This window comes from Delphinapterus leucas, chromosome 10 (genome assembly GCF_059928025.1).
Source record: "Delphinapterus leucas isolate spDelLeu-1000000601 "Yukka" chromosome 10, BTC_Dleu_Yukka2, whole genome shotgun sequence".
NCBI lineage: Eukaryota > Metazoa > Chordata > Mammalia > Artiodactyla > Monodontidae > Delphinapterus > Delphinapterus leucas.
Window position 1 is genome coordinate 448354 of NC_143138.1, and position 12041 is coordinate 460394.

Consider the following 12041-nt stretch of genomic DNA (forward strand, 5'->3'; position numbering starts at 1 on the left):
ACGAAGGGGACACGAGTTCATGCCCCGGTCCGGGAAGATCCCACATGCCGCGGAGCGGCTGGGCCCGTGAGCCATGACCGCTGAGCCTGCGCGTCCAGAGCCTGTGCTCCGCAACGGGAGAGGCCACAACAGTAAGAGGCCCACATACTGCAAAAAAAAAAAAAAAAAAAAAATACTAATTATATAATCTATATATTTACAACTGTGTTACTATATAATTTTTATATATATTATGATTTTAGAATGTATAGAAAAAGTTTAGTTTTCTAAAATGCTAAGTAGTTTTATTAATAATGGTAAGATTATCAGAGATTAAACAGCTTGTCCAAAGTCACAGCTAGTGAGTGGCAGAGTTGGGATTCAAAACCAGTCCTCAGAGCCATGTTATTCTGATTCTCCATGTGGTTTTTCTTTTCTTTTTTTTTTTACTTTTTATTATGGAAATTTTAAACACACATAAAAGAAGAGAGACCAGCATAATGAACCTCCATGTTCCCATTTTGTCTCTTTTTCAACTACATCTCCTCCTCAACACACTTCTATGTTGTTTTTGAGGGAGTATTTTAAAGCAAATCCCAGATATCATACCATGTCATCCATAAATATTTCAGTTTGTGTCTCTATAAAGGACTTTGTACTCAGCCCAAGTCCAACTGTTCTATATTGCCTCAAAAATTATTTGTGACAGGGCCTTCCCCGGTGGTGCAATAGATGAGACTCTGTACTCCCAATGCAGGGGGCCCGGGTTCAATCCCTGGTCAGGAAACTAGATCCCACATGCATGCCACAACTAAGAGTGCACATGCCACAGCTAAGGAGCCCGTGTGCCACAACTAAGGAGCCCACGAGCCGCAATTAAAGAGCCCACCTGCCGCAACTAAGGAGCCCACATGCTGCAACTAAGGAGCCCGCCTGCCACAACTAAGACCTGGTGCAACCATATAAAAATAAATAAATATTTTAAAAAATTATTTGTTACAGTGGATGTGGTAGAATGGGGATCCAACCAATGCTCCTAAGAAAGGGAAGGAGGGAGGGAAAAAAACCAAAACCAATGCTACCTTTGTACATCTATTTGATGAATATGGACAAAGGCTGAGGACAGATTCCAGAGGTTAACATTCTTGGGAGAGGGTAGAGGGTCAGAGAAATCATGCTTTTAATACATTTTTACATGCCTTCCCTGTGGCAGTGAGCACATATGTAAACTTCTGAGGTGCAGTCAGCCTTGGGCGGTGCAGAAAGGCCAATTCCGGAGCACAGTACAGAGCAGCCCTCATGGACAGGGACCCAGGCAGTCTACCACTTCCTTAGGAACAGTGACCACAGGATGTTTCCTCTTGGTAGTTCTGGACCTGCTCACTACTCCTGCAAATCCATTTGCATAGGAAAGGGATAACAATAGCATCCCCTACATTTAAAAAAAAAAAAAAAGGAGAAAAAAAGAATTATTGTACCAAGGTCCCTGATAAAGAACAGTCCTCAATGGGTTTGGTTAGGACTGCATTGTATTCTTTTCTGTACTCCCAGCACCCAGCCCAGGGCCAGAACGTGGACACTTGGCAGATGGTGGCTGGGAAAAGAGACCAGGGAACACATGGGCTCACTGGTGCTCTCTTCTTCTGGCTCTTCAAGGACAGCAGCAAACCTCAGGCCATGTGAGATTCCAGCTATAAGACACCACCAAGAGGTGGCCTTTGAGAGGGATGTCGACCTGATTTGTCCCACTGCAGGACAGATGCCATTCCTTGATTCTGTGCTGTATCCCATTGTTTTTTTTGGTTTTTTTGCGGTACGCAGGCCTCTCACTGTTGTGGCCTCTCCCGTTGCGGAGCACAGGCTCCGGACGCGCAGGCTCAGCGGCCATGGCTCACGGGCCCAGCCGCTCCGCGGCATGTGGGATCTTCCCGGACCAGGGCACGAACCCATGTCCCCTGCATCGGCAGGTGGACTCTCAACCACTGCGCCACCAGGGAAGCCCTCCCATTGTTTTTTTAAACCAATAAATCTGTGCCACAATAGCAATCACCAAAAACTACTATAGAAACTGAGTCCTCTAACTGTATCCTAAAAGTTTACTCCATCACCCTATGACAGCTCCTCTGGCCACCCAGCCCAGAGGCGCTCACTTTACAGGCAGGTTATAGTTCACACCACAGGAAGGAATCAGAGGTGAATTCAAATTAACTACCAAGACCCGCTCAGAACAACTCCTCTTCTTGGGCTGCCTCTGGGAGGGGTGGTCTCCAATTGTAATGCCCAAGAAGTGAAAAGTTTCCTATTCTATTACCACTTCCACAAAGAATTACCTGAAGATCAGAAATCTAATGTGTACGGTCAGATCTTTAATACTGAGTCCCCTTTTCCCCAAAAGTACTTAAAATGTTTAAACCAAAATGAGTTTTACCCCTCATAAATCTCTGATTAGAAAAATATTTATTTTTCACCATATTTTATTTCTACAAAAACCAAGCCAAAACTGATTTAAGTTTGATTTTTCAGTTTAAAAACTCCACACATAAAAAAAGGAGCAGTACTGAGAATATAAAAAGAATTCCAAAAAAACCCCACAAAAGATTCCAACTCTTCAGGTCTAAATAATGTAAAGTCCAAACAAAGACAGTAATTTTTCCCTTAGACTTAACGACGAATTTGTCTCCAACAGAGAAGCATTTGGAGATGCTATTTTTAAAAACGCTGCCACGATATTGTGGCTCTACAGATGCTTTCCTCTGCCCTGCAAAGGACTCGCTGCTCTTGAGGGCAGTTTCCACTCCAGTGGCCCCTTTTCCTGCTTCCCTGCTCAGGGCTCATTCCTGGAGGACTCAGCCCAGTAAATTCGAAGCAAGAAATGGAGGGACTCAGTCCAATCAGGATTTATCCACTGAGAGTTCAAACAACCGGTTAGCAATGACACTGTGCAACTCAGGACCCTGCAGGGCTGCTGCGGCAGAGGGCTGGGTGACAGGCAGTACACAAGTAGCACTTCTATCAAAGATAAGCCTAGAACATTTCACAGCTCCTGTTAAATATTTGTTTCCAAAACATAAGTTCAATTTTATTTTTAATGATTACTTGACTGTAGCATCTATTTATCAGTGTTCTCTCTCTACATAATTTTCATTTGCTACGTAAAAGACATAATGAAATTACTAACACTACACACATTTTGCCATAATCAACACACAAGGTTGCATATTTTATGATTCCATTTATATGAAAATTCAAACAAGTAAACCCTGAGAGACAGTAAGTAGATTAGTGGTGGCTAGAGGAGGGGAACGGGAAAGGACTGATAGTGGAGTGATGAAAATGTTAAAGAATTCGATTGTGGTGATGTGTACACGATTTTGTGACTATACTAATTTTGCTTCAGAATTCCTAGGAGCATTAGATTATCATTATCACCACAAACACAGAACCTCCCAAAAATGGACACAAGAGGAAATACAGGATGGCAGTTTTTTTTTTTTTTAAAGCATTTGACACTACTAAGTTCTAAAATCTTCTGATACAAGATCAAATGAGATTAAGGAAGGCCAAGGCCAGGACTGAAAGGGAGCAAGGGAGAGGAGGAAGGCTTTACCCTCCCAGCTCATTTACTGAAACCCAGGGTTAAAATCAGCGGGAAAAGCAGTGGAACAACAATAAGCCACCTACATTAGCCCCTGTGGAAAGCGTCAGCAGCCTAGCCTTTCCAGTCCTGAACAGGCATCAGCAACACCAACTCCATTTCAGCAAGACTGTTGGGAAGACAGGGAGAGGAAGAAGTAAACAATGGAAAATCCCAATGACATCAACAGTCCACATGTGCTCACTTAAGTCACAAGATATTTAACCATCTCTATGAGAATGTTCAGGAATGAGAGAGGAATAAAATCAAGAAACTAAGCTAATTATAATGAAAGAATTAGGAAAAAAAGGGGCTTCCCTGGTGGTGCAGTGGTTGAGAGTCCACCTGCCGATGCAGGGGACACGGGTTCGTGCCCCGGTCCGGGAAGATCCCACATGCCGCGGAGTGCCTAGGTCCGTGAGCCATGGCTGCTGAGCCTGCGCGTCCGGAGCCTGTGCTCCGCAACGGGAGAGGCCACAACAGTGAGAGGCCCGCGTACAGCAAAAAAAAAAAAAAAAAAAAAAAAAAAAAAGAATTAGGAAAAAAAGATATTATCCTAAATATGTATTATTGCATGAAAACAAAGTTTCATTTGTCTCATTTTTAAAAAATTAACTGAGTAAATTTAAAGATCCAATTGGCTTTATTCAGCAATTCATGAATTGGGCAACACCCCATCTAGCAAATAGAAAGGCGGTCCTCCTCTGAGCTGTACCCAGTGTAAGACTTCTGCAGGCAGAAGGGGCTGGATAAAGAAGTTACCAGCATAGAGCTGTTTCAGGCAAGGTCACCTTCCTCCGGGGAACAGCAGGGATTACCTCACTGTCCTGACCAGGCAATTTCAGACTGACTGGTTAAGACTATCTTCCTGAGAAAGCCTGAAACTGCAATTAAATTAGGTATTAAAGTCTCAGTTCGGTGACATGGGTTTTAGCACAAGTGCTTCCATTTGGGGCCTGTTGTCTCTTTTTTTAATAGTCTTGACTTGTCAAATCTTTACCATGAAATAAGCCAATATGACTGCTGACAATATAATAACTACAGTAAACAGGCATGCCAAAATCAATGTAGATTTTCACAAAAGGTCAAGGAATCAACTGTCAGCTTAAATTGGTTACTTTTATTAAAATTGTTATACATGACAGAATGTCACTTAACTCCCAGATTCCTTTACATAAGCAGAGCTGGATTAATTTGACCCAAATTTTGTATAATAGCTTTCCCGATTTCTAAAAATGCATCAACTTTGTCACTTATCTTGAAATTTCTGCTTTACTTCCCTAGCTCTATCTCAAAAGAAACTTCTCCAAGGCCACATATCTTGGCACAGCGAAAGCAAAATCACCCCAGCACTCAGCAGTGCCATGAGCCTCGGGGATCAAACAGGGAGACAGCGCAGGCGGAGGCTGCAGCCCAGCTGGGAGGGATCGAAGCTGCTCGTGCTTAGGAGAAACTCTGGGCACAATCCCTGCATCCGAAAGAAAGTAAAGTAAACAGTCGTGCTCTCTCCCATCCACCCTGTTAGCAGCCTCTTGGCTGAGGGAGACCACACACTCGGACCACACAGCGCCGGCTCAACTCGCACGCAACGTCCAACAGCTGTCACTCGGGGCCCGGAGCGGAGGGGGAAGCGGGGAGGGAAGGAGAGGGGAGGGGAGAGGAGAGAGATGGGAGGGGGGGAGCGGGGGGGGGGGGAGGGGGGAGGGGGGAGCGGGGGGGGGAGGGGGGAGGGGGGAGCGGGGGGGGGGGGAGGAGGGGATGGAGAGCCGGAAAGGGAGAGAGTCAGGACAGCGAAGAGTGGTTTCCCTGAGAAAACAAGCCAGTCTCGGCCTTGTGTGGCCTTGACCTGTACTCCCCCAACCAATTTAGTAGCTGATGAAGGATTAACAAAGCATCCATTTAACATCAATTAACCTCCTATCCATCACAGGTCAAAAGAGAAAATTACCATTATAAAAGCATTTCATTAAAATAAAGACAAACGTATTTTCTTATAGTCTATAATATATACTTAAATAATGCATTTTCTTTTAGATTTATATTACGTTGGTTTTAACCCGCCTGCCTCTTTTCCTCTAATGAAGCGCATAGCATGAATATCAAGTGTTTCTGCAACAGAGGTCAGAAAATTTTAATTTTATAATTTTCTCATATTTCACTGTGGCACAATCTTTAATTTTCCAAAAGACTTATTGATACAAAAAAGACACAGTAAATTATTTTTTACATAATTTCAGGCTAAATGTACATAGAAAAAAAAAACAAGTAGCAGCATTTGGGGGGAAAAAACAGAAAACGTAACCACCAAAGTAGCTTTAAAAGGATTAAACCAAAATTTTTTACTATTTAGTAAGGAAGAATTTTGATTGGAATAGCAGACAAGAAATCTGAACAAAACGAGTGATCAGGTGTTCTTTCACTGTCAGGTACCCAGAGGCCCAGCTCAGCTAAAGGGATTAGGCCAGGAGTTGGAAAAACAGAAGTTCTGACTCACTGAAGACTTGGAGAACCTTCAGCAAATAGGCCAAGGAAAGCCTCCTGATGCTGAAGCACTGTTTTCTGAGGTCAGGCCGTAGAAAAGTGAGTTTCCCCCCAAACCACCAAATCATAGTAATAATAAACTCCCAAACTCCCCCCGCCGCCACCCCACCCCCACCCCACCCCACCCCCCGCCTCCACCCCCATGCTACTCAAATGAGCATCACCAGGGAGCAAATCAGGAAGGGGGACTCTCAGCAGCCCAGCCCGACCCACTAATACACATCTAAGCCATTCTGTGCACAGGAGTGTCTGAGAAGCACTCGGTAGACCTATCCTGCCCAGAGCCGCCCTGGATCCAAAGGACCCCCAGAAAAATCTGGTTGCAGAGCTGCCTAATGAGTCTGAAAAATAAAATCATACTCAGCTAGACTCTTGGGCCACCCACCAACAGACCCAAACTGCAGAATTCACATCTTCCTGGTGCCACTTCAACCTATCCTAGGATAGACCTGCCCTCCACGGCAAGGCACGGCAGGGGCAGCTGGCCCCAGAGGGATCTCCCAGAGACCTGGGGAAAAGTCTCTGAGAATGGTGATTTACCTCCTTCTGTCCTCTGTAAACTCTACTGTTCCTGAGCAAGGTCAAGTTCTATCACACTGCCACACCCTCCACCATCTCAAGCTCAGGGCGGGACAAGTCTCAGACACAAGGTCCTGAACTCCTGTCCAGTGTCCTAAGTTAATCATCTCCCTCCTGCTCCGTCTCAAAATCATGGTTAACAAAAACAGAGTCATGCACAAATCTGAAAGAATCCGTGGGGTACCAAATGTACTAAGAAGGCTCCTGAGGTCTCAGAAGGGATGTCAGCAGAAGAGCTGGACAGACAAGAGATAAAGCATCCTTGCTTTCCCAGCTCTCTCCTTATACCTCTTTCCCTTATTACTCCCATAAAGAAAGTATAACTGAGGTATACTGGGTTTTTTAATGAATGTATAAGTTTCAACTCATTTGGGGAGAAAAAATCCAATGATTTAAAAAATATAACTGATAGGGCTTCCCTGCTGGCGCAGTGGTTGAGAGTCCACCTGCCGATGCAGGGGACACGGGTTCGTGCCCCAGTCCAGGAAGATCCCACATGCCGCGGAGTGGCTGGGACCGTGAGCCATGGCCACTGAGCCTGTGCGTCCGGAGCCTGTGCTCCACAACGGGAGAGGCCACAGCAGTGGGAGGCCCGCGTGCCAATAATAATAATAATAATAATAATAATGTTTGGAGGTACGGTATTAAAGGGAGAGAAGGTACACAAGGCGACTAGCAGGGAATGCTGGAAGCCAGACAGTCCACAGGGAAAGCCTGACAATTCCACTCTCCAGAGCTCCCACACACCTCATCTGTCACATAAATACTTGATTACCCAGCTACTCCCTTAAAACAAGCACTGGATTCCATCTTAATTAGAAGAGTTTATTAAAACGCTCCTTTATTTCCCAGAAACTATAAACTCTCTGCCTCAGCAGGCTAAGTCTCCTCCTAGGGGACAATTACCTTCACTACATTTCAAAGCGAAAAGCTGTGGTCCCAAAGGTGACTGGTCCTCTAACTCATGCCACTGGACACTGATGACATATCAAAAATGAAACAGAACAGTGCAAATCCATCCCCTCTACCACCACCCTTCAAAAAAGAAACGTAAGAGCAAAAACCTCCAAGAAGATACACTACTTATTGGAAGGAAGAAGGAGAGTGCTTCATGTCAAAGCACGGCATTATTCGTTCATCAAGTCTATTGCCAGCTGTCCCCATGTCCCTACCACTTCCTCTTTACTATATCCACATGGGGTGGACACAACATAACTTCTTGATATTTTAGGAAATGTAATTTTTTAGGGAAAAAAATGTCCAGGTTCCCCTGGAAAGACAGGTCACCTGGACAATACTGAAAAGGTCATTATCAAATAAAACAGATTTCTATTTGTTTAGTGGACCCAGAAGATTTGAGATATATATAGAGACTAGTTACCCAGCACCTCAAAAGATGACAGGGTCAGATTCCCATCCCTAAGAAAAACAAAGAGGGGACTTCCCTGGCGATCCAGTGGTTAAGACTTCGCCTTCCAATGTAGGGGGTGCGGGTTCTATCCCTGGTGGGGGAGCTAAGATCCCACATGCCTCGCGCCAAAACAAAATACAAAAACAGGAGCAATATCTGTAACAAATTCGATAAAGACTTTAAAAATGGTCCACATCAAAAAAATCTTCAATAAAAAAGAAAGAGAAAAACAAAAAAGATGCAGATAAACCGGGATCTGAAACAAGGGAGTACCCTCAGATTGTTCAGTCAAAACAAGTATCTATTAAGCATTGGTTGGGTCTCTGGCACTACACTAGGGAAATGACAGGAACAAGGCCTAGTGACAAGGGGGTCCCAGGTGACCTTGGCCTTCAGCAGAGTGGTGGGCACCTAACCAGACAGCAGTGGGGTGACTGATGCAGCCTATAAACAACTATTTAAGAAATCTGGCTGGAAGGGAAGGAGAGAGAGAAGCTTTAACAGGTGAATGTGAAATCAAAGGAGGATGCTACCTTTTTATTGTTGTTTTTCTATTTTGCTTTGCTGCTGTCTAAGTACGTTTAAAGGCTGACTGGAAGGAGCCTTTAGCAAGAGAGGAACACTGAGTGCAGTGCTCCCAAAGGCAGGAGTGCAGGGGTACAGGGATCCATCCTGGGGTAAAGGCAACCACTTTCAATGTAACTGGGAGGAGGAAAGGTTCTGGAAGAGAGCCCAGGGTTCTCCTCTGAGGGCTCTCATAGTTCTCAGGTGGCAAGATTATCAGCTTTGTAGAGACTGATTATGTGTAAGGATGAGAGGTTTGAGAAGAGTAGAAAATGCTTAAAATAGATTCTGCAGAGAAGCAGCAAGTGGCTAACAAAGAAAACTCTAAGAAACTCTTTGATGGCCACTTGCAAGTGGTGACCACAGATTTATAGGGGTACAAATCTAGGCGCTATGATTTTCCCCTTCTGGTCTCAGAACCTCAGTTCAAGCATTTAAAAAAGGCAAAGAGTTGAGATGGTCCAGGACTGATAATCTGTCGGCCAGATGCCACAGAAAGATGAGGGAGGACACAACTGAGCATCCTGGTGGAAGGGTGACGGAATATCCGGTAAAGGAGCAGAGGGAGGTAACTGAGTGAGGGTCAGAAAGACAAGAGACTGCCAGCAAAGAGTGGGTGGTCTGAGCTCCGGATTTCAGAGGTGAACCAGTCTCAGGTTGGGGCACCTCTGTCCTGCTCCCCCAGCCCCCAGCACCACACCTCTGGCAGCAGCCACCCCTCCGCCGAGGCTCCAGCTGGGGCAGCTCTGCTTTCTCCTTTGTCCCCTCCAGCTGTTTAGTTGCCCTTGGGGCCTCACTATCCCGTTTGTTCCCTCACTCTGCCCACACCTCTGCAAGTAGTTTCCTTATTTAAATCTCATTATTTGAACCATCTGGCATGAATTCTGATTCCTGACACCCTGACTTACCCAGATATGTCAATCACATGGGGCTTTCATTAAAATTAAACTAAAACCAAATACTCCTTGCTTTTTACCTTGTTTTGTCTTTCAGTAAAATTATAATACAACAAAAGTTAAAATCATCCACCCCGCACTTTACAAGCGGATATGGCCGTAAAAAATGCACCAAAGCTTACAGATGAAACTAAAGGTCGACCCTGTCAAAAGTGGCACAGCTAGCAAGCAGCAGAGGCAGAGCTCAGTCAGCGCTGCACAAGGACTTCTGAAAGCGAACTGGTGCCAGACAGCACCTCAGGTCGTGGCGAGGATCCTCCTTGCGCAGCTTACATTCTAACTCAGATCCAGGCTTCCTAAGTCCCAGTGTCCACTGCTCTTTCCATACTGGCACCAAGACTGACTGTAAGTGGGAACTAGCAAGTAGAAGCAATTACTCAAACCCAAACCGAAAATTAAGCAAACTGTATAGTCCACCCCAGTCTTAACTGCTACCAACAGTATTAAAGGATGTTAATGAAGCTTTTGAGCAAACCTAATACAATTTTCCAGGAAAAAAAAGCCTCGTAAGTCAGTTCCAAACTCCTCTGCCTGAAGTTCAAGGAACTCCATAATCCAAAATGCACTCACTTCCCAGCCTATGGGCCTCTGTCTCTCATAAGCCACCCAGACGTTCACATGCCTTCTCTCGGAAGGGCCACATCATCCCCCATCAAGGTCTGATCTCCATGAAGCCTTCCCAATTGCTCCAACCCCAAAAGATCCTTCCCCCCTCTGAATTCCTGCTGTACTTACACTGAATACTGCAGCTTCGTTCTTGGCTGTTTAATGGAGAGGGCAAAAATATCCCCTTTCTGAATACAGACTAATTTTATTTCTAACATGTGTCAGGCATATGCTAAAATTGGGATACAAAAATGACTAAGGCTAATCCCTGTCTGGCAAGAGCTTAGTCTGTTGACAGACGTGTAAATACCAACAATAGCTACAACCCCTAAGATACCACAGGACAGGACAAGCGCTAAGTGGTTATAGGATTCACTGAGTTGGAAAATTTCAAAGCAGGAAGAACTCTGAGATAATCTAGTTTTATATATCCTCAGGTACAAGGAAACTGAAGCCCAAAAAGGCTGCTAAGTAGCTCAGCCCATGCTACAAAGCAGGTGGTGGTAGCACACGGACCAGTAAATGGTGCTTCGACTCCATAATTTTCAAACTGAGGTCTAAGGATACCACAGGTGTGTCCACAGAGATGCATCATTTCTCTACAATTGCTGTAAGCTTGTGTTTGTATCAACAATTCTTTCCAATCGGCATAAACATGCACAGACTCATGTGAGTGTAACAAACGCTTCCACCTTGCCGTCTCACCAGGCACTCCCGGGGATCCAGGAACACCTTCCCCAGCGTCTGAGAACAATCAAGGCCCTAGCATGCTGCTCAGCAGAGTGACGGGCGTTACTTCCCACCCCAGTCAATTTACAATCCTCTCTACCCAACACGGGCCTAAAACCCACACACTCGGAAAACATGTAAGCTCTACTCTGTGGCAGGCGCTGAACTAGGAACCCTGGCGAGATGACAGGAGTAAGGTGGAGAACGGGTGAACAGTAATGGAGAGGCTAACTGTACAACCAGCATTTCCTACATGGCCTCAGGTTGCCGGGCCCAGCACTGAACTGGCCGAAGTCCTTTATTAAAAGGCTGCCTGTGCAAAAATTTTAAGTACTAGTTCCCCTTCCCATTAGAGTCACACAGCACGGGCTCTCCAATATTTGTGGGATGAATGAAAATTCGACTTAGCATGCTGGTAAACCGTCTTTTAGAGAGGTAACTTTCAACACGATATTCAGCTCGGGAAATTAAATGCCTGACAAGAAGAAAAAATCATTTTCTGAAACTTCCAAGAATTGTTCCAAGTTGCGCTGGGGGGCCCTCTGTTTAAAACTACTAGACTTCTACTGAACCAGACAGAAGAGAGCATCTAATTACCAAGCACGCATCGCCCTCTTTCCATCACCCTCTGTGGATCCACCACGTTGGACACACAGGCTCCCTGGGAAGCTTCCGGCTGTCAGTTCCTGTCGTTACACCAAGCCTGCCCAGAATGTAAGCAGAGCACCGTCAGGCATTCGAGGAGCGGTGCGCACACCCTCAGCGAGAAGGAGCTTTTCAATACACCGCATCCAGGTGACTTACTTAAGCGGTCTAAAACACTGTGTTAAAGCTTTCCTTGCAAGTTTACTCAGATTCATTTAAAAAAAGAAAAAAGGTGAAAAGAAAGGCACACGTTTCTCAGACTCGCTAGTAGGAGCGGTCGCCTATTTCCCCTCCGAGAGAAGCGCCTGCGCGCGGTTTCCCGCCCGCCTGAGCACGCCCCGGCTTCACTGGGGCAGCACCGGCGTCCGGGCGCGGCCGCAACGGCAGCCCGCGCTGA

At 45.4% G+C, this 12041-nt stretch overlaps 2 protein-coding genes across 11 annotated transcripts in view; one reads left to right on the forward strand and one right to left on the reverse strand.

Moving 5' to 3' along the window:
* The window catches only part of EXOC2 (exocyst complex component 2), a 155924-nt gene that overhangs the window by 143207 nt on the left and 676 nt on the right, over positions 1 to 12041 (reverse strand). For 4 of the 10 annotated variants that reach the window (XM_089918180.1, XM_089918187.1, XM_089918186.1 and 1 more), the window contains exon 1: positions 3661 to 5241. The exons of 1 other annotated variant lie outside the window; for it this stretch is intronic. The gene's annotated coding sequence lies outside the window, so the exon portion shown is untranslated. Of the gene's footprint in view, positions 1 to 3660; positions 5248 to 12041 lie in introns of those variants that run through there. 5 more of the 10 variants (XM_089918182.1, XM_089918184.1, XM_030760200.2 and 2 more) reach the window with 4 other exon arrangements.
* Positions 1 to 12041, forward strand: part of LOC149748106 (uncharacterized) — a 40199-nt gene that overhangs the window by 6239 nt on the left and 21919 nt on the right. The gene's annotated exons all lie outside the window — the stretch shown is intronic.